The sequence below is a fragment of the Macaca fascicularis genome, chromosome 1 (genome assembly GCF_037993035.2).
Source record: "Macaca fascicularis isolate 582-1 chromosome 1, T2T-MFA8v1.1".
Classification (NCBI taxonomy): domain Eukaryota; kingdom Metazoa; phylum Chordata; class Mammalia; order Primates; family Cercopithecidae; genus Macaca; species Macaca fascicularis.
In genome coordinates, this window is record NC_088375.1 from 204,113,629 (window position 1) to 204,135,974 (window position 22,346).

General features: G+C 53.5%; 1 protein-coding gene across 2 annotated transcripts in view; it reads left to right on the plus strand.

The window, feature by feature from the left end:
* SDC3 (syndecan 3) overlaps nt 1-22,346 on the plus strand; it is a 39,623-nt gene that overhangs the window by 4,344 nt on the left and 12,933 nt on the right. The window lies entirely within an intron of this gene.

Here is a 22,346-nt window from a genome sequence, read left to right on the forward strand (position 1 = left end):
CTGCCACATAGTGAGCTCTCAGGACATGGGACCTTTCTGGGAGGGAGCATGGATGGGGTCAGGGAAGCCTTCCTGGAGGAGGAGGGTTTTGAGCTAAGCAATGAAAGTGGTCATCACATGACACTAGGAGGCTATAGCCTGCCCTGACCCTCAGCTTTCTTACGTGTCAACTGGGGGCAAATACTTGGCTTTTAGAATCATTACTGGGGGATGTGACACTATCCTCATGGCAGAGGTGGGATTTGAACCTGAAGCCTCCTCTTCTCTGGGCAGGAGTGAGCACAATGCCTCCAGCGGTGAGTTCAGTGTGTTGGGGGTTGGTGCGAGGTGAGCTGTGCTGGAGAAAAAAGTAAAAGAAAGCAACAAACAAAAAATGAAAAAATGGCCTTTTGAAACCCATTGGCTCCTCCCACCTCATATAAGGGGACATAGGGTCCCTGAGGGGTCCGGGGCAGCAGGAGTGGTGGCAGTGGCGGGGAGAGCAAGGAGGGGCTCATTCCAAGAAGGAGAGAGAGGTCACGTTTACCGAGAGTCCCACCCACCAAGCACTTTACATGTATTGACTTATTTCATCCTTATGATAATCTTTTGGTGTAGGAGTTATTAGAATCCCATTTTGTTTTATTTTATTTTATTTTATTTTGAGACAGAGTCTCCCTCTGTCGCCAAGGCTGGAGTGTGGTGGCATGATCTTGGCTCACTGCAATCTCTGCCTCCTGAGTTCAAGCGATTCTCTTGCCTCAGTCTCCCAAGTAGTTGGGATTACAGGCACCTGCCACCACGCCTGCCTAATTTTTGTATTTTTAGTAGAGATGAGGTTTCACCATGTTGCCCAGGCTGATCTCAAACACTTGACCTCAGGTGATCTGCCCACCTCAGCCCCCCCCAAAGTGCTGGGATTATAGTCATGAGCCACAGTGCCCGGCCAGAACCCCCATTTTTACAGATGAGAAAACTGAGGCACAGAGAGGCTCAGTGACTTGCTAAGAGTCACACAGCCAGAAGTGGCAGAGCTAGTTTGAGCCAGAGCCTGACAGGCCAATGGACCTGGGCTGCAGTCCTAAATTTACCCTCTTGCTGTGTGATCTTCGGCAAACTACTTTACCTCTCTGGGGCCTCCCTACCCCCTGGATTATGTCTGCATTAGCTACTGTTTAGTAAATGCCTCCTCTTGTGACGGCGGGGAGCGGGGGGTGCTGGGAGGGGGGTTGGTCCCGTACCTTTTCTCACTTAATTCTGCCATAGCCCTGGAGGTCGGTGATGCTGTCTCACCATGTGGGAGGGATTGGCCAGCGCTCTTCCTCCTCTACTGCCTCGCAAGGCTCTGTAGTCCATAAAAGCAGCTACTCTGAGGGCTACTGGGGGTGTGTGGGATGGGGAGAGAGAGCTTTATAAACTGCGAAGGGCTGTCAGCAAGATTGTGTGTGCATGCATATGTGTGTGTGTGTATGTGTGTTTGTGCGTGTGCCTGCACATGTGTGTGCAGAAGGGGTTGATGTCTGGGTCATGTGATCAGGGCACAGGAGAGGGCAAATATTTGGAATCTCAGGATGAGAGGAGTCTAAAAAGCCACAATAAGCCCTGATATGTGCCAGATGCCCCCAGTGTTGGCTGAGTCTGCAGAGGTGACCAGCCTGCCTTTAACCCCCTCTGGCCCTTAGAAAGTGTGCGGAAGCCAAATCCATGTTCCTCCTGCCCCATCTCTGAGCACTGGCCCCGTTGCAGCCAAGATTCTCTCTGGCCTAATAGTGATTGAGGCTTAGAGATGGGGTGTGTCTTGGTGGGGGTCCCCCAGCTGTCAGGAGTGATGTCAGTGCTTTCTTGATAGACCTTGAGCTTCCTGGGCAGGCTCGTGCCTGCCGTGTTTTCTCACTGAACCCCCAGGGACCACTCTGTGCTTGGCACAGGCTTTAGTGAATGATTCAGAGGAGTGAATGAATGAATGAGGGAATAAAGGAATGAAGCAAGTCAGGACTGTGAGCTATAGAGCTCAGGCGGGAGCTTGCATCTTTTCCTGTGTAGGTTGGTTGGGGACAGTGAGGCTGGCAGAGTCCTGCTGCATGCAAGGCGTGTGCCCGTGGGCTGGGAGGCACCAGGGGACTGCGTTGGGTGGGCCTTCGGTCTGAGGTCTGAGTGCCAAGGCACTGCCACCACCACATCTGGGCAGGACCAAGGGACTGTGACTCTGGGCTCCAGCCCAGCTGCTTGGATCCCTGTGATTTTGTGTCTCGAGGGACAGGGTGGCCAGAGCCAGGAGCTGCCCAGGCCCCAAGGCCCTTGCTCCCATCATCCCCCCCAAACCCCTGTCCCAGCAGGGAGCAGGGTCTGGGCTGGTCCTGGACTTCCTGACCCATCTCACTGGCCCCTCCAGGCCTCTGTCCTAACATCACATCCTGGGAGCATCAGGCTGGCTCTTGGTAAATATTTGTTGACGGCACCCCCCACACCCTCACTCCCCTTGGCTCCCAGCCTCCCTAGATTCCAGGAGGCCCGGTAGCCTTCACTTCCGGCCCCCCTCCCACCATGGCCAGAGGGGCAGCCACTCCCCTCCCCCACTGGCCAAGCCCAGTCTCAGCGCCAAACAGGAAGCTGTGATTACAGGGGGAGCCTGAGCAGCCATGGCTGAGGGCCCAGCAGTGGGGGTGGCGGTGGCCCCGACAAATGATCTGGCCCTTTTTTTACCTGGCTGCTGTGGGTGGAGGGCAGGGAACGCCTATGCTGGCCTTTTATACCAGGTGGAGAGGGTTCTACAACCCCTATTACCCCAGCTGGCTGAGGCCTGCCTTCTCCCCACCCCTGGCCTTGGTGCTGTGTCTGTTTTGTGGTGTCCCAAGCCTGAGGGGGCAGCTTGAAGTCATCGAAGGAGCAGGGATCCTGGAGCCAGCTGGTTCAGGGTTGAATCCCTGGCTTTGTCACATTCCTGCTATGTGACCTTGTTGAGTTCACCTAACCTCTCTGAACCCACAGTCTCCTCTTCTTTAAAATGGAGCCTCAGGGTTGTTTGAGAATTGGTAATATAAAATAATAAAGTAAATGAAGTACTAAAGTAAATAAGGAGCAGGCTGCAAATCTTGCTTCTGCAAATCTTGTTTTTTTCCATTCACCTGCCTTGGTTTTTGTTCTTTTCCTGTCCGTCTCTGGGTCTTACTGAAGAACTACTGCTTGGAGGTGAGGAGCAGTGTTTTCTTTTGGAGAGAGTGGGAACTAAGTTTGAATGATCATGGATGGCCTGAAGGAGAACCCTGGGGGTGGGGGTACCCTTAGAAGGAGACCATGGGCTGGACTCCCAGTTGGAGCCAGCAGGACTTAAGTCAGATTAGAGGAAGCACATTCTAGGGTCCATGGTGCTGAGTTTCTGGGGGGCTGGTTCTCCAGAGCTGTTGGGCAGCCTGCAGTCCATCCTGCATGATGCCTCTTCAGGCCCTTCCAGTCCTGGAACTCCAGAGAGGCCTTGTTATTTGCAGCTTGAGCTCAGGACATGGTGAGACTGGGTGCTTTCCATTTTCCTCCCAGCCAGGGAGCATCTCGGCTGTGTTCTGTCTGTCACATGGGCCCTGGCTCAGAGTGGGTGACTGTTGATGTTTACACAGGACCTCAGGGGTGGAGAGTCCTAGAGAGATGGCCAGCCCTACAGCCTGACATCCCACAGCTGGTGGCCCAGCCACAGCCCGGAGCCTTGCCCATGGATTGGGGCTGGCTCTCCAGCCTTAGATGGTCCCACTGAGCCTCCCACCACTCTTGGGGGCCTGGTGAGATTCCCCTTATTTAGAGGAAGGCTCAGAGATGTTAGGACACCTGCCAAAGCACACACAGCCAGGAGCTGGTGGAGCCTGGTGTTCATTTGCCCCTTCTCCTACCCTGGAGCCCCATCTGATCTTGTCATCACATGCCCTACAGAGCCAGGGTTTTCTGGCGGTGGGGCTGGGACTGGGGATAACACTGACTCGGGCCTTCATCCTTCTTCTGGGTGGGCCATGGGCTTCTACGCTGCTGTCTGGTGCTGCTTCACCCTGGGGTTAGCCTTGGCCCAGGCGCCCCTAGAGATTCCTGTAACCCCTGCACTGCCAGCTAGGACCCCCCACCATCCATCCTGCCCTCCCCCATCCATGCCCGCCAGCCCAGACTTTAATGAGGGTAATTTAGAATCAATCACCAGCGGGATCTGGGAAATCTAATTGCAGCAAACTGATTGCCAATTCGATTGCGGGCACCAGGGGGCTGCAGGCGGCTCATTAGACCTGTGCCCCTCCCTGGGCTGGGGCTTGGGGGGGCTCCGTGGGGGATGCAGGGCCTGAGTAGGCAAGGCTCCTGGAGAGCTGGGGGGAGGTGGACTGTTGTTTTGGGAGCAGGGGAAGGGTATTTTTGCCGGACAGAAGCCATACGCTATTCCCTGTCCAGGCCCACAGTTGCAGTGTAGGTGCCTGTGTCAGTCTTTACCCTCTGTCATCCACCCCTTACTCACTGCCCCCCTCCTCAAGGCCTGGCTGCCATTGTAGGGGGCGGGTGTCTGCAGCTGCATCTTACCTGGTTCCTGACTTCAAGATGCTGCCTGTGTCAGGGAGACAGACACAAACACAGATGATGGCGAGGATGAAGATGACAAAGACAACGGCCAATACTTACCACTGCACGCCATGTGCTAGGTGTGGTTCTAAGTGCTTAACATGCTTTATCTCAGTGGGTCCTCAGCATGGCCCTGTGAGGCAGGCATGGTTATCCCATTTTACAGATGGGGACACAGAGGCCCTGAGAGGTTGAGCAGTGTGCCCACAGTGAGGCAGTTAGCAGGACTCTGAGCCTGGAGCCTGGGTGCTTACAGAGATGCTCGTTCAAGGGTGTGGGGAAAAGAAAGAGCGATCAGATTGTTACTGTGTCTGCGTAGAAAAGGAAGACGTAAGAAACTCCATTTTGATCTCTCTTTCTTTTCCCCACACAAGGGCATCAGGCAGACGTGTGGGCTCCTGCATGGGCGCCAGTGTTGATTGACTGCGTTGCTCACTCAGCAGACATTTACTAAGCACCTGCTGTATATGAAGCCCTGTTCAGGGGGTTGTCAGTGTTCAGTTGTGTCATGTGTGTTCTGTGTCTTGTCTGGCCATGTCTTGCTTCAGTCAGGTTTATTGGCGGCAGGTGCATGTGCTTTTGTGTGGTCTTGAGGAGGGAGCTGAAGAGAAGCAGGGAGGAAGCCCTACCCCTCCTCCCTGACAGGCCGAGCCCCAGCTCTGCCATTAGAAGTGGGTGGATTTTGGCCGGGCAAGGTAGCTCACGCCTGTAATCCCAGCACTTTGGGAGGCCGAGGCAGGTGGATCATGAGGTCAGGATTTCAAGACCAGCCTGGCCAAGATGTTGAAACCCCATCTCTACTAAAAATACAAAAATTAACCAGGCGGTGGCAGGTGCCTGTAATCCCAGCTTCTTAGGGGGCTGAGGCAGAGAATTGCTTGAACCTGGGAGGCGGAGCGTGCAGTGAGCTGAGATTGTGCCACTGCACTCTAGCCTAGGCGACAGAGCACGACTCTGTCTCAAAATAAAACAAACAGAAAAACAAAAACGAAGAAGTGGGTGGATTTGGCTGACTCTTGACTCAGCCTTAGTCTTCTCTTCTGTCAAATGGAGCCAGTGATCCCTGACCCGTTTGGTGGCAGTGAGGAGTGGCGGGAGGTGCAGCTGGTTAAAAGGAACCTGCTGCTGGGTGATGACTTTTAATTATTATACATTCCCCAAGGTGGTTATGTCTCAGAAATGAATCTGCCACTAGCTTGTCAAGTGGTAGTGGGCAGCGTTTTCCCTCTCTGGGCCTCCACTTCTACATCTGTTAAATGGGAAGAGTGAATGCGGTGACCCAGGGGCCCTTGCAGTCTTCAGATTTGAGGAACTATCAGAAAGACTTGAGGCCAGAGAGGACAGGGCCTGACCTAGGTTGGCCTGGTGGGGAAGGGCAGGCAGGATGGCTGGCCTGGGTGGGGAGGGGAGGCCTGCTTCCTTCACGTGGCTTGTCTGTGGTTCCTCTTGGGCCAGGGTTGGAGGCATCTCTTTCCTTGCCCATCACGCTGGGCACCACCTCCCTCCCTGAACCCTGGAACATGATCATCAGTTCCAGGCTAGCTGGGGGCTGGGCAGGGAGTCCAGTACCTGGATCTTTATCGCCACTGTGCTACTGTTTACTCATGACCCCTCTGTGTCTGGTCTCAGCCGAGCACTAGGGACCCCCAGGGGGCTCAGCTTGGTCCCTGACATTAGGAAGCTCTCAATTCTGTGCGGGCGTAGGTCAGGGAATGAGAGGTTGATTTAGACCCTGAAAACTAGGAAGACTCCATGGAGGAGGCATCCTTTGTACCAGGCCATGACAGATGGCAGCACATTGATAGGTGGGCTAGGATGGACAAAGTCTGAGTAGTGGGGAAGGTTGCAGTATATCAGGGAGCTACCACATGTGGAGAGGGGAACACACCTCCCTTGGCGGCGAGGGGTCACTGCTGTAGGGGGCCGCCCTTTCTGATGCCTTTAAGAGACAGTCACCAGGTTCCTCGTGGGTGTCTGGCCCTGTGCCTCAGTGTTCTTGGGCTGAACAGTTGAACCCCACAGGTCCTCCACATGGAAGACCTCGCTGACTCACAAGGTGGTCTTTGAGTCCAAACCAAGGCATTTGGGTACTGTTGTGCAGGTACAGGGTGCTGCCCTTCTGTCATGAGGAGGTAGCATGAGATGCCAGAGCTTGGAGGTGACAATATTGAGTTCTGTCCATTGAGTGCCTGCCACACACAAAACGCTCTGCCAAATGTCTCATCTATAAACAATCCTTTGCCTTATGAGGGAGATACCATTGTAATCTTCATTTTACAAAAGAGGAAATCAAGGTACAAAGAGGTTAAATAACTCGTCTGAGGTCACAGAGCTAGTAAGTGACCCAGCTGGGATTTGAACCCGAGCAGCCTGCCCCCAGAGTCCCATCTAGTATATAAGCACTGCCTCATGCTGCCATGTGCATTGCAAACTGTAAAGTGTGGTACCCTACAGGAAGAACGTAGGGCCAATCGGGCCTTGCTAGGTACCAGAACTTGAGTGGCTATTGTCGAGCAGGACCTTTCCCGGGACTTTGGGCTCCTGGCTTCCACATGGATCTGTTTCCTGCCGCATGTTTTCTGTCTATATGGGGCTATGGGCAGAGGCTAACCCAGGTTGGGGAAAGATCAGACAGCTGGAGAGGATTTCAACTGGAAGGGCCCTTGAAAATACTCTTGTCCAAACTGTTCACTGTTCCAAAGGGGACATTGAGGCCAAAGCATTGATCTCAAGTCATCATTATAGAATCTTCTGAGATTCTGTAATTCAACTTTCTTATATGACATTTGGGGAAGTTGAGACCGAGAGAAATACAACGATTTGCCCAAAGTAACACAGCAAGTTGATGGCTGAGCTGGGACTAAGAACTCTGTCTCTGACTCCTGGGCAGGGCACTATCCCCTACACTGTGTTTCTTTTCTGTACTTGACTCTGCTCTGTCCAGAATGCAGGCTCAGCTGCCCCCATACCCCTCTTCCAGGAAGCCTTCCTTGACCACCCCAGCTGCCCATATGCCCAATATTTCCTATGCCAAATTAATTCCTGTCAGTGCCTTCAATGTGCTTCTCCAGCCTCATCCCTTTGCCTTCCAACACTTCTGTTTTTTTGTTTTTTGTTTTTGACATGGAGTCTCACTCTGTTGCCCAGGTTGGAGTGCAGAGGCATGATCTTGGTTCACTGCAACCTCCACCTCCCGGGTTCAAGCGATTCTCCTGGCTCAGCCTCCTGAGTAGCTGGAACTACAGGCCCATGCCACCATGCCTGGCTAATATTTTTGGATTTTTAGTATAAACGGGGTTTTACTATGTTGGCCAGGCTGGTTTCGAACTACTGGCCTCAAATGATCCATCCACCTCAGCCTCCCAAAATGCTGATATTACGGGGTGAGCCACTGCGCCCAGTCTGTACATCCCACACTTCTACCAGCCATCCTGAGCACAGAGCATACCACTGTCTCTTTTTTCTTCATGCCTACCCGTGTGCTGTTCCCTCTTCATGGACTGTTCCTTTATTCTTCAGTGAACTCCTACTCATCCTCTAAAACCCAGCACAGATGTCCCCTCCTTTGGGAATCCAATAATGACCCCTCCTACGAGCCCCCAAGCACAGTGAGACACTCCTCAGCCCCCTCTCTCCTGCCTCCCTCTTCTAGGTTCCCAGGTGCCTCTTCTCCAAGTTAGGATTCTTTGCCAAGTCCAATTCTGTTATTTCACTTCATAGTGTCTGCTTCCCCGCAGGGTTACATTGTTACCACCTTGGAGCTCTCACTTGGATACATTGTTGCAGCTTCTAATTCCCCATTACATCATCTCCCCCTCAACCTTCACACATGGTACTTTGTTACACTTCCCCAAATTCTGACATTGCTGCTTTGTTTCTTTTTCCTGCGTTCACACTCCTCACTCTGTTTCACTTCTAGTTCTCCCCTGTTGTCACACTTGGTCCTTTCTCCCCAGCCCCCGCTCATGTGATTCCCCAAGACTGGGAGAAGAGGAAAGTGGAGCCTGGCAGCAGGGAGCAGTGGGCACGAGGGGATGTAGCCTTTCCAGCCCCAGTGAGCTGTGGAGGTGCAGGCAGGGAAGGGTGCCCTGGAACCTGTTTCGCTCCGTCTTTCTGGAGGGTGGACGGACTGTGGGCTTGGAGGCTCAGCCTTGGTTATGAGGAGATCTTCTCCTCTCCAACCTCGCTCCGCTCCAACCTCCCTCCTCTCCATCTCCTCCGCCCTCTCTGCTCAGCCCCCCTCCCTCCCTCCCGCCTCGCACCCTCCTCCTCATACTCCTTCCTCCCCCTGCTCAGCTTCCCTAGAGGCCCTTATCTTACTCCCTCACTGGTTGGAACCTCCCATCTCCCTGGCTGTGACTCACCAGGGCCAGGACCTGAGGGTTCCCCTTGGGGACAGGGGTCTCGAGGGTCGAAGGGGTAGTTAGGGCCAAGGCTAGAGGAATTCTTGATTCTTCTTTAGTTCCTTGCCCTCCTGGCCCCAAAACTCACAATTGCCTGCATCTGTCCTTCCTGAAATGGAGTTTTGGGGCAAAGAGCCAGGAATCAGCCCTGGCCTTGCTGTTCAGATGAGGAGACTGAACCCAGAGATGAAGTGTGGCTGTTCAGGGTCACTCAGCAGTGAGAAGTGGAACAGCTCCCCTGGGGCTGAAGCCCCTACATGGCCTCTGGGAGCTGAGCCCTGGCTGGCTGGATCCTATTCTCAAGTGAGCTGGGGAGCTGGGGGGCTTGTAGGGACAATCTCAGATCCAGAGGGAGCTCAGCTGTGTCCTGAGGGATGGTCTGCAAGGCTGCAAGTGAGGCCAGGTAATCTTTTTTCCACGTGGAACTAAGGCCATGTTTCTGTTTAGGACTTTAGTTTGGGTTAGGGGTTTGCACGTGCCTGCAACATGTGTGATGGTGTGTTGCTGTGTGTCTGTGCTGATGCGTGGAGCTCTGGTGTCTTTGTAGGAAAAGGTGTTTGTATCCTATGCCGGGGGATCAGGAGTCCCCCAACTGCTGTCCCTCCCCCTGCCTCAGCTCCAGGGGTTTCCCCCCAGCACTGTGGATTAAGGAAGTTTGGAGACACTCTCTCTACCTTGGGAGGCTCAGATGCATGCTTACAAATGAAGAAACGTGAACCTGTGCAAATACCCTTGTCCTGTGCACACATGTAGAGACAGGGACAGGGACACACATACGCTGCCATGTTCACAGGTACCGCTCGGAGACAGCCCTCCACGCTCATGTGAACACACTCAGATGCACACAGACATCTAAGCCACTCCAGACAGCCCTAGGCATACACACATGGATGTACCTAGACATAGACACATGCCCAGAAACACCCCGAACGTGCTTGGATGTGTGCATGTCTGTGTACACTCACACATTCACTCTCACACCCACACACACATAGCCACACACTCGCACACACTCACCCCCCACACTCACACACACTGTCACCCACACACACATTCACCCACACACACTCACACACACACACACTCTCTCTCACCTACACACACATATTCACCACCCACACACACACTCACATACACTCTCACCCACACACACTCACCCCCCACACACGCACACTCACACACATCCACACACACTGACACACACTTTCACACACGCATCCACACACTGACACACACATCCTCACCCCCCCCACACACTCTTACGCACACGATCACACACACAATCACACACACCCACACTCACACTGCTGGGGCTCTGAGCTACCAAAATATGTCTGTCCTTAATCCCAACTCTTAATCCCAGGGTCAAGGAGCCCAGGCCAGAGGGGCAGCTGGTCATCTGGCCTCGTTAGAGGTGATTAAGGCAAGAACAGTGTGTGTGGTGTGTGTGTGGAGGGCCTCAGAGCTTTGTTTTCCGCCTGACCTCCAGGGACACTTCACTCCCCCGCACCCTCCACTAAAAAACCAACCTTGGATTCCTTCGGAGATTCAGTTGTATGTTATTTGCCAAACTGGATGCCGGCAGGCTGGGGGGTGGCAGGGGAGGGAGTGTGGCCGTGCCCCTGAGGAAAGTGACAGCTGGGGTCAGAGAGGCCAGGAGACGCGGATCCCTTTATTTCACCGCCTGCCTGGGGAAACCCTGATCAGAGTCTTCGGCACTAAGGCCGCGTGGGGATTCTGATTTCTGGGAGGATTCTGTTTCTTTGACGAGAGTATTTCTGACTTATGGGAAAATGATGCCCAACCAAGAGATGCTGAAGTTAAGGCCCTGAACAGGGAGGAGGGGTGGTCGCCTGGGACTAGGGTGGGATGGGGACACCTCCATGAGGAGGAGACGCCTGATCGGGGCATGGAGGGTGCTGGCTCCCGGGACATTTGGACATTTTTGGTTGTCTTAGTAGTGGACGTGCAGCTGGCATTGGCCAGGTGGGGGTCGGGCTGCTAAAGGGCCGCAGTGTCCAGAACAGTCCCACTGGTGGAAAATCGTCCTGCCCAGATATCAGTGGTGTTTCTTTTGACAAATGTTTGGTCAGGAGACGTGGTGGGGGGGCTCCTGGTGGGTGGGGTGGGTATGGATCATGGCACAGAGGTGAGACTGTCTTTCTCATGCTGCGGGAGGGAGGACCATTCCACTCCGTCCGGGGCACTGTGGGGGTGCACAGAGATTGCACGGGCCGAGTCCCCGGACCCTGCACCTTCCTCACCCTCCGCACTTCCCTCCCTTTTGCCTTTCCATGTTTAGAGGGGTGAGTGTCCTGTGTTGTCTCTAAGGGCATGGCCATGATAAATGGTGGAAAGAGGGCGTTTGGGCATTAACCCAACTTGGCTCTTGGGCTGGCCTTGCCCTGGTGGAGGTCCCTATAGGGGAGGGGGCCACACTGCCGTGACTGGGTCCCTAATGGCAGCAGCTGGGCTTCTGACCCTGCCGGGGGAGGCTCAGGGAAGGATTCCTGGTGCGGGGGATGAATCAGCTGAGTCCTGACTTGGACTTGGACTTTGACCTCTGCATGTCAGCTGGGTGAACTTGGGCAGGTCACTGTACTTGTGTCATCCTCTGAGCCTGTGTTGTCTTCCATGAAGCTGGAGGGTGACTATGGTGCTACAGGGTGTTGCAAGAGCTAGGGCTTACTTGGCACAGAGTCCAGCGCACTGCTCTGCCCACAGGCTGCTGACTAGTTATGGTAAATGTTGGGGGAGTGGCCATGAGAGCCCACCATCACCACAAAGGTGACAATCACTACCCATCCTCGTCCTGGGTTTGGGGAACAAGACTGTGTTCTAGCAACAGCCACTTGCCTGATGTCCAGTTTTGAGTCCATCTTTCCTAGCCCGGTTCCTCTCCCACACACACTATCTACTGCACAGCTTTGGTTTCTGGGCTAGACTGTTTTAGACTCATTTATTCATTCGTTCCCTGAGGGCCTGGGGGCCTGGGGCTAAGGCTGGTGGGCAACCTTGCCCTGGTGGAGCTCCCTACAGGGGAGGAGGCCAAGCTGGTGTGACTAGGTCCATACTGGCCGAAGCTGGGCTTCTGATCCTGCCTGGGGAGGCTCAGGGAGGGAGTCCTGGTGGCGAGGGTGGGTCAGCTGAGACCTGAAGTAGTTTGGGTCATGGAAGCCACGTTCGGGTGACACATGAGGAGTGGAGGGCAGGCCTCATTCCTGGGCTGCAGGAGTAAGGGCCAGGGCACGCATTGTCTTTGAGCCCTGGCAGGTGTTTGGACTCTATCTGAGCTCAGTGGGGGAGAGGAAGAGCCAGTGACTGTGTGGAGGAGGGGCTGGCAGGACACCTGGGGCACACAGGACCTGCAGGAGACTGGAGGAGGATGTTAGGGGAGGTGAGTGTGGGGTTTTCTTTGGCTCTCTGCACCCCATTCTTGAGGGGCAGGGGGTCCTTGTAGAGTTAGTTCTTGGCCTCCCCACTCAGGATCCTTTGTGGTCTCTGCCTGGCAGTCTAAGGCACTGCGAGGCCTCCTCCCTTCTTTTTTTTTTTTTTTTTTTTTTGACGGTGTCTCACTGTGTTGCCCAGGCTGGAGTGCAGTGGCAAGATCTTGGCTCACTGTGATCTCCACCTCCCGGGTTCAAGCCATCCTCCTGCCTCAGCTTTCCAAGTAGCTGGGATGACAGGTGCGCGCCCCCACACCCAGCTAAGTTTTGTATTTTTAGTAGAGATGGGGTTTTACCATGTTGGCCGGCTGGTCTCAAACTCCTGACCTCCTGATCCACCCACCTTGGCCTCCCAAAGTTCTGGGATTACAGGTGTGAGCCACCGCTCCTGGCCTCTTCCTCCCTTCTTAATGGCTGAGAGATCAAAGTCTGGGAGGTGAAGCCAAGGTGTTGAGGCTCAAGACAGGGCCTAAGGGATTTTAGGCTTCATACCTGAGTTCAGCCAGGCAGGAGAGAGGGGGTTAACGAGCACCTTCCAGACAAAGGCCTGGTAGCTCCAGCCCAGGCCTAGCCCAGGACAGACAGGCCTCTGCCAGAGAGTAGAGTGGAAACCACTCGAGGGGCTTGGCGGTTGCCAGCTGTGCTGGGCAGGGCTGGTGCTTGGGAGCCAGGTGAAGTTGGGGCCAGGGTGAAGGGTGGGGTCCGAAGAGGCGCCTGTCCTCAGAGTTGCCTTAGACAGCCATGGGGACAGAGGGCAGATGGACTTGAGTTTAAATGCAGACGTGTTTTACCACTGGGACCCTGACAGGCTCTGCCCCTTCCCTGGCGGGGACATATCCTCATGCCTTTTCCTGAGGGCAGCCAGGGGCCAGGCACATGGTCAGAGGGTAGGGTGGGGCATCCAGAACCACTGAGGGCTGCAGTTGGAACGCTGAGGTGGAGGGTTGGGGATGGCAGCCAGCCTGGGTCTGGAGTCCCTGGAGTCTCTGAAGGCTCTGGGCTGAGCCTGTCCCCCTCCACTGGCCCCACCTGACAAAGTGGTCTTTGAACAGCATAGAAGAGACAGTTGCTGAGCTGGGCCTCTCCTACTTGTGGTCTGCAGAGTGAATGTTTGCCTGTCTGGGGGTGGGGGCTGTGGAGGCTTCACCTGGGGCTTGGTAAGATGTTCAAATGGGAGAGGAAGTGAGCAGGGCCAGGACAAGCGTGTTGTCAGGATAAGGAACACTGGGCTTCTCTGGAGGACCTGAACTTGAGTCCAGGTTCTGCTGTGTGACCCTGGGCAAGTTTCTCATCCTCTCTGAGCCTCAGTCTCATATTCATTATTATTTTTGAAACAACAGCTTTATTGATATATAACTCACATACATCTTACCCATCTAAAGTGTTTAATTCAGTGTTTTTTAGTATATTTGCATAGTTGTAAAACCATCACTAATTTTAGAACGTTTTTATCACCCCAGAAAGAAACACTGTACCCATTAACAGTCGCTCCTGTTTCTCCCCAGCCCCTGCAGGCATAGGCAATCGCTCATTTATTTTCTATCTCTCTGGATTTGCCTATCCCGGACATTTCGTATAAATGGAATATTATAATATGTGGTCTTTTGTGACCAATTTCTTTTACTTAACATAATGGTTTCAAGGTTCATCCACATTGTAGTATCAGTATTAGTTTATTTGTTTGTTTATTTTTGAGACTGAGTTTTGGTCGTGTTGCCTAGGCTGGGGTGCAATGGCATGATCTTGGCTCCCTGCAACCTCTGCCTCCCAGGTTCAATCAATTCTGCCTCAGCCTCCCAAACAGCTTGGACTACAGGCATATGCCACCACACCTGGCTAATTTTGTATTTTTAGTAGAGATGGGGTTTTACCATGTTGCCCAGGCTGGTCTGTAACTCCTGACCTCAGGTGACCCTCCCATCTCAGCCTCCCAAAGTGCTGGGATTACAGGTGTGAGCCACCATGCCCGGCCTCAGTATTAGTTTGGTTTTTTTTTTTTTCTTTTGCTGAATAATATGCCATTGTATGAACATACCACATTTTATTTATTCATTCATCAGCTGATGGATATTTGGGTAGTTTCAACCTTTTGGCTATTATGAATAATGCTACCTTTTTTGGTGTGTGGACATATATTTTCATTTTTCCTGAATGTATATCCTAAGAGTAGAATTACTGAGTCATATGGAAACTCCATTTAACATTTTGAGAGACTGCCAGCCTCTTTCCTAAAGCGGCTGTGCTGTTTTACATTCCCACCAGTGGTGTGTGAGGGTTCCGATTTCCCCACGTCCTCGCCAACGCTTGTGATTATCTGACTTTTTGATCACATTCATTCTTGCATCCATTCATCCCTCAAGTATTTATAGAACATCTATATTCAACAAGGCAGAAGGCCCACTGCAGAGCTGGGAAGGGAATTTATCCCTTGAAGAGTTGTTTAGAAGATTCCATGGCATAATATCTAGAACAACCCCCACCAGGCCCAGCACATAGTAGATGCTCAGAGATGGGAGACAGGGAGTATCAAGGAGAGGATCTGGGGCTAGTCAGGAACCATGGGGCCCCCTGGGAATGGAGGAATAGAGGATGGAATCTGTACGTGCTGACCACGTACTGTGTGTGGGAACCAGTGCTTCAGTCCTCATGACCCTCTGGGCCATATCATTGTTCTATTTGCAGATGACAGAACTGAGGCTCAGGCCACGCAGCTTGTCCTGGGTCACCAGGCTGAGAAGTAGTCAGACTGTGGGCCGAGAGCCTTGTTTGGAACATCTTATTTAATCCTCCCAACCCCTGAGGTCAGTACTGTTACTATGCCCATTTAGTAGGTGAAGAAACAGAGGCTCAGAGAAGTAGACTGACTTGCCCAGAGTCGCGTAGCTGGTGAAGTTCAGTGCTGGTATTTGGAGCCACATAGTCTAGCATCAGAGTCCCTGCTGTGTGTCCTAGGCCTCTGGAGGTGAGGGTGAGGGCTTGGACATGTCTGGCTCCCTCTCTCCCTTCCTTTCCCACTCCACTGTGTCCCACAGAGCCTCATCTTGAGTTAGAGACAGTCCTAGGGGCAAGTGTGGCCCTAGGCTGGCTTTTGAGGTCCCTGCAAGCCCTTCTTCCAGGCTTTTTGTCTGATGCCTTGCTCCGTGCCTCAGTTTCCCATCTGGTTGATGGTGGTGGTGACTCCCAAGTCTGCTGTGGCTCAGACCATCTGAGTCTGGCTTGTCCTGTCCCTTGAAGAGGAGCAGCCGAGAAGCCAGTGGGACTGCTCCAAGCTGGGGGCGGGGAGTGGCATCTCTACTGTGTGTGAGTTTGGGCTGGTTATAAATAACCCAGCAAACAGGAGGGTGTGGGGAACCACAGCCCGCCTCCTCAGGAGGAGAGGCCTGGACACACACACACTCTTACAGACAGGGCCGTTTCAGTTGTGTGTGTGTGTGCTGTGTGTGCCCAGGGTGTATGCTCAGCCTGTGTGTGGAGAGGGCTTTGGGGAGCCGTCAGAGCTCCCGGGCTCCCGGGGCTGCTGGAAGGGCTGGGCCTGCTCGGGCTGACTCCAGCAGGGTCTCTTCAGTTCCCTGGAGGAGGCTGGGGTCAGCCCAGCAGAGCTTGACATCTGGTGGGGTCCCTGGAGCCCCCTCACCTGGCTTCAAGTGGTTCCAAGGTCAGGCTGAGGATCCTTCTGCTCTTAGGGGCCTCCATGTGATCCCCCAGCCCCTTCCCACTGCCACGTCCCACCCTGCCTGCTCTCCCCCTCCCTGCTCCAGTCCCGAACCCCATCCTCACTCTCCAGCCGAGCTCACTGACCTCTAGCAAGTCGCCTGGGCTTTCTGCCTCTGTGGAGTAAGGAGGCCCATTTCACCTGGCTCCTGAGAAGGTGGGGACCAGTGCTTTGTGTGTGCTCAGTGAAGGCTGCTTTCCTCCAGGGCCAGGCCTGGTTGAGAAATGGCCAGAATGTAGGCTCCACTGGGAGCCCACTGATCTGCATATTTGCATATAATTTACATAAACATTTTATGACAAAATATGCTGGGATCAGTGTCCGTTTCTCTTCTCTCCTCCCAGCTCACTTGGAGTCCTCCTGGCTGGATTTTGGAGGGACCAGAGAGAACTCTTGTCCATTCCTCAGTTTTACACACAGTTAGACTGAGGCCGGAGAAGAGCAGGGCCTGGCTCGGGATCCCACAGCGATTGGGAGCAGGAGGCAGGTGATGTGGATCTCTGGGGGGTGATCCACCCCACAGTTTATTCACTGAACAAAGATTGATGGAGGCTGACTGTGTTCCAGGAGCAGTCTGAGCCCTGGGATTAGAGGAATGACCACACAGACCCAGTCACTGCCACCAGGAGCAATTGGAGGGGGAGACAGACACATTCCTGTGAAGCCCAGAAATAAACCAGCCAATTTCAGGCTAGTGGTGAGCAATTGAGGACTAGCCCTGGTTTTGCAGACTAGCTGGGCATGTGGGGAGGACATTTGAGTGGATTTGGTGGTCAGGGAGGTGAGCTTTGAGTGGGGACAGTGTCATGTCTGAGTGCCTACTGACTGCCTGTTCACCGCTAGGCACATGACAGCTGGTATCTCTGTGTGTTGGGGATCATTATTCGTATTTCATAGGAGGACAGAGTGAGGCCCAGTGAGGCGAAGGGATAGGACCAGGCAAGCAGTTTGGGAGTGGGAAGCCAGGGCGGGAACACCTAACTCCACACCGGGTTGTTCCTCGGAGACTCATGGGCCCCAGGAGCGGGCAGCCCTTGCCATGTTTGCTGGCATTGACAGTCATGGAGCCTGGAGACGGACTCCTAAAGGCACCTGCTGGTGAGTCACGGTGGGGGCGGGGGGTGCCTACCTAAGCCGGGCCACCTGTCGTGTGAGCGCGCCTTGTCCTCCATTTCTATTCCCAGGCTTTCAGGCTTTCTCTGTGCAGGGAGCTGGGTGTGAGGTGGTGCTGGTCTCTGACGTTTGCCCTGCTTTTGAGAGCCTTCTGGCAGGGGAACTGATTAGGGCTAGGAGCAGGTGTGCTCTGTAATCCAAAGGGCATGGTCTTTGGGGTTCAGCTAATCTTGGGTTCAAATCCTGGCCCATTGCTGTGTGACTTTGGGCCAGTTGCTTCACCTCTCTGAACTTTGGTTTGCCCATCTGTGAAATGGGAATGACAATCCCTTTCTGGTAAACTGTTTGAGAAGAGAAATGAGGCAATGTGCATGTAAGGAGCCTGGCACTTAGTGAGGGCTCCCTCTGCGGGGGCTGTGATCATTTTCATAACGGATGGCATGGCCCAGCCTTTTCCAGAAAAGTGCTCGGTGGAAGGAGTCTTGAATCACAAACTGGGGTTCCCTGCATGCATTCTCAGGGGTTCAGGAGTTCACTGAACACAGGATTTAGATTCAGCAAGGCCATAATTCAAATCTTGTGTGACCCCACTGATGGCTTAACAGCCTCAGTCTCCTCGTCTATAAATGGAGACCATGTTATCTGCTTCCCAAGGCGGCCAAGTGGGTTCACTGAGATCCGGTGGAAGGGTCCGTTGGAGTGATCGGAGCATGGTTGGTGGGCCTTCTCCCTTAGTAAATGACAACACAGTGGAGGTACTGAGTCCCCAAGAAAGGACTTCCTAATTTGGACCAGGGAGGTGGTTGGCGTGCGTATGTGACTTTCAAGCAGGCTCACAAAGGAGTCATTGTGTGAGCTGAGCCAGCTTCGTGAGGACATACCTAGTGCCTAGGATGGTGCTTGGCACACAATAAGTGCTTAATAACCATTGGTTTTACTGATTAACCAGCTGAGTAGGTGCTGGCCAGGCAGAGATGGTGGGGAAAGGTATTCCAGGAAGCAGAAACAGGCCTGAAGGATCCCCGTGTTCCCAGAGCCATAAATAGTTTTGTGTGGGAGGACTATGGGGGTGGGCAGCTGGGAGTAGGGTGTGGGGGGTGCTGCTGGGTCTGGAAACGAGGCCTCAGTGGGTGGTCCTGCTCTCAGGCACGAGCTTGGGGACAGGCATCAATGAGCAGTGTGAGTCAGGGCGGCCAAGAGTGACGTGAGAGGGCAGGTGGCTGGGACTGATGGGCGGTGATGGAGGCGTCCCAGCCCCTGGTTGAGGAAGGGGCCTGGCTTTCCCAGGGTTGCATTGTCAGCTTCTGTCTAGGCACAGGGGACAGAGTGGGCTGCTGTAGGGCAGTCAGTCTTCACCTTGATGGAGACTGGCCAGGCCAGCTGAGCCAGGAATGGGGCTGATGGGAGAAGGCAGGCGGGTGGGTGTCTGGGCACCACAGGCCAAGGTGGCTGCCAGACAGGCTGATGCCAGGGGAGGGAGCCAGGTCCTGCCAAGCCAGCCCGCCTGTGGTGAGGCTCAGTCGGGCCGCTGGGCCCTGCCAGCTCCCTCAGAGGCTTTTGTGTTCATTTCCTTTCCACCCGCCTTTTCAGTTTCCTCGTAAGGTTGCTCACGGACAGTCTCAATGGGGTCTCAGCAGAACCAGGGGACCCGGAAGTTTCACAGACCAGAGAACGCCAGGGACGGAGACTCAGGGAGAATGTGCTCTCTCTAGTAACAAAAGTGCTATGGGTTTATCGTTGAAATTGTGGAAAATACAGAAAGGTCCTGAGAAGAAATTAAAGCTGCCTGTAATCCCACCACCCAGAGAGAGCCTCTGGGAGCCTTTAGTTATAATGCAGCATTTAGAAATTCACTTTGGTAGTGAGTTCATTAAAACAGGATCAAGTTCTACATATTTTTGTAACCTATTTTTTAAACATAATGATGATACGCATATTAATAGCTGGCATTTACTGAGCCATTTGTTAATGTGTGAACATGCCCAGCGTCCTTCTGTAAACCCCACGAGGTGGGCATTCTTATCTTTTTTTTTTTTTACCAGTTAAAGCAGCCTGAGAGAGTTAAATATCTGCCCAAAGTCACAGAGGAATAGAGAGAGCCATCTGCAGATTCCTATCAACAGCTATCCTGTCTTGTCTTCTGATGATCAATATGTACATTTTCCCACATTCTTCAATATTCCTTGAAACAAGTAAAAAAAAAAAAAAGCCTTCTATGATGCATTTGTGTTTTTTAATAACCTAATCAGACAGTGTAGATTTGTGAGTACTCAGTTGTTGATAGCTGCATAATAGTCCATGTTACGGTTGTGCTCTCATTTTCTTTTATTTATTTATTTATTTATTTATTTATTTATTTATTTATTTTGAGATGGAGTCTCGCTCTGTCGCCCAGGCTGGAGTGCAGTGGCGTGATCTCGGCTCACTGCAAGCTCCGCCTCCCGGGTTTACGCCATTCTCCTGCCTCAGCCTCCCCAGTAGCTGGGACTACAGGCGCCCGCCACCTCGCCCGGCTAGTTTTTTGTATTTTTAGTAGAGATGGGGCTTCACTGTGTTAGCCAGGATGGTCTTGATCTCCTGACCTCGTGATCCACCTGCCTCGGCTTCCTAAAGTGCTGGGATTACAGGCATGAGCCGCCACGCCCGGCCTGTGCCCTCATTTATTTCACTTGTCCCCTGTTGCTGGATATGTGGGTTATTTCTGTTTTTTCCCTCTCGTAAATAACATTGTGCTGGATATCCTCGACCTAAGGACCGAATTTTTGGGAGTTCAGAGTGTCAGAATCAGAAAGGCCCTTAAACCACCATGCTTGGTTTTCCATTTTGCAAATGGGGCAAAGGAAAGGCAGAGAAGGGGAAAGAGGATTTGCCCACGGTCTTGGAGGCTGTGGGCGCCTGAGCCAGGGCTGCTACCTGCTCTCCTGTTGGGGCTGGGGTGGGGACGTGGGTGGGGGCAATTGCCCCAGTGGGAAAAAGGGGATCCTGGGGGGATGGTGGGAACACAGGACTGGGTGGAGGGCAGACTGGAGGTGACGGGGAGATGCAGGCTTGGGGTAGGGAGGGCCCTGCTGCCATGATGTCTTTGCAGGGGAGTTGACTGGGATGGGATGGGCCCGAAGGGAGCGTTTCCTGCCCTCTGAGATGCCTTTGTAGATGGGAGTGGGGTGTGGGGATAGGTTTGGTTGGTGAGAGGCTTGAGTGTGTGAGAGTTGGGGCGAGTGGGAGGGTGTGTTTCTGGGCTTGGTGGATTTTTCTCGGGTGGTCTGTGGTGTTCAGCTTGGCCTTCTCTGCTCTCCGCATTCCCCTCCTCCCCAGGCCTCTGCTCTCTGGGACTTGGGCTCTGTGGCCCCTTCCCTAGCGGGTGCAGTCCTCATGCCCCTCATCTCCAGCCACGAGTGGGTGTGGGGCTGCTGGCTTTCTGGCCAGGGCAGCTGCGGCTGGGTGGGGGTGGGGACTGAGACGTCCCCCTCCTGGTCCAGGCTCCCCATTGTGCAGCCCCCTTGGCTGTCTTGCTGCCCGGAGCCTGGCCCCAGCCCACATTCCTACGGTGATGCTCTGGGTCTCCAGGGTGGATCTGGTGAGCGTGAGGGGCACTGAGTTCTCACAGGACTGAGGGATTTTTGGGGACGGAGCCTGCAGGGCCATGCTGAGACGCTCTCCCTCCCTGCCCCAAGGAGCTAGTCGTTACATCGTCGCTGTGTGTCTTTGGGCAAATCACTTTACCTCTCTGAATGCTTCATGGCAGACTAACCCTGCCCTTCCTTTCTTCTCAGCAAGTGTGATAAGCAAGGCTTTCCCCTCTCTGTGCCTCAGTTTCCACATCGGTAAGAGGGGAAAATTGAACTCAGTGATTCCTCACGCCCAGTGTATCCTTGAAGTTGCGGCCTGAGGTGGGAAATGTAGGCCATAGGAATACAGACAAAGCCTTATGCGGCTCCGACTGTGTGCATGCATGATTTTACTTGATTCTCACAACTGCTTTATGAAGTATCATTATTGGCCTCATTTAACCAAACAGGCTCAGAGAGGTTAAGTAACATGTCCAAAGTCACCCAGTAAATAGGCAGAGCTGAATTTGAATCCAAGACTGTCAGAACCTAAAGCTGGGCCCCCAACCCTTGCTCACGTCGCCTCTGGTCACCAGGAAAGTGAGGCCTGAGTCTGGCTAATTAGGGGAAGGAAGCTCGGGCAGAACTAATTACACTTGATTTTATTCTTGTCTTTTTGCAACATGATTAGTGCTGCACAGGGGTGCCGGGCTCCTGGCCCCCAGCCTGCTGACCTAATTTGTGTGCTGTGTCTGTTTCTGTAACTTGCCCTTTCTCTCCCCTCATCCAACCTCTCTCTTCTTGTTTCTCTCTGCACTCTCCCCTGCTCTGTGGCCTTGTCAGTGCCACTTAACCTCTCTGGGCATTAATTGTCTCATCTGCCTGGGTGTAGTCATCCCAATTCGGCTTCCCTCATGAGGAGGTTGAGGCTTACATGAGGTAAAGACTTGGAAATAATAATAGAAATTTTAACGTAAGCTAACAGTAATCGTGGCTACGTTGATTTATTCATTTTTCACTTGGTGTTCAGTTGTGCTCAGCCCCTTCCCACAGCAACGCTATGAGCTGCATAGTCTTATCATCATCTCTATTTTACAGTCGAGAAAACTGAGGTGCCGAGATTAAATGGCTTGCCTGACAGCCAACCGCGTAGTAAAGAGGAGCTGGTTCATTATACTTCGCCTCTGTGCTGACCTGTTTCTCTAGGAAGGCTCATGGTGGTGTGGGGGCTGGGCACAAGAGACCCCAAACTCTGGAGTGGGCTCTGAGGGAGGATGGGGTGGGAGGGACGCACTGGCCTTTCTGAACGTGTCCCCTGCACTAGAGTGAGTGATGAGTGGGAGGGCAGAGGTAGCCTTGGAAGTGAGGAGACTTAGCTGATATCCAGCTCATTTGGACCCTCACCCATCACAGCCCTGACGGGGTGTTCTTGGGAGGGAGGGGGCTGGGCAACCTGGGAGGTGACACCTCCTTGCCGCTGGCCCAGGGGAGCCTCCCCAGCTGCTGCTCTAAAACTCTAGGAGAGGATCGGTGGGAGTAGATGTGGAGTGAGGGGGCCCGT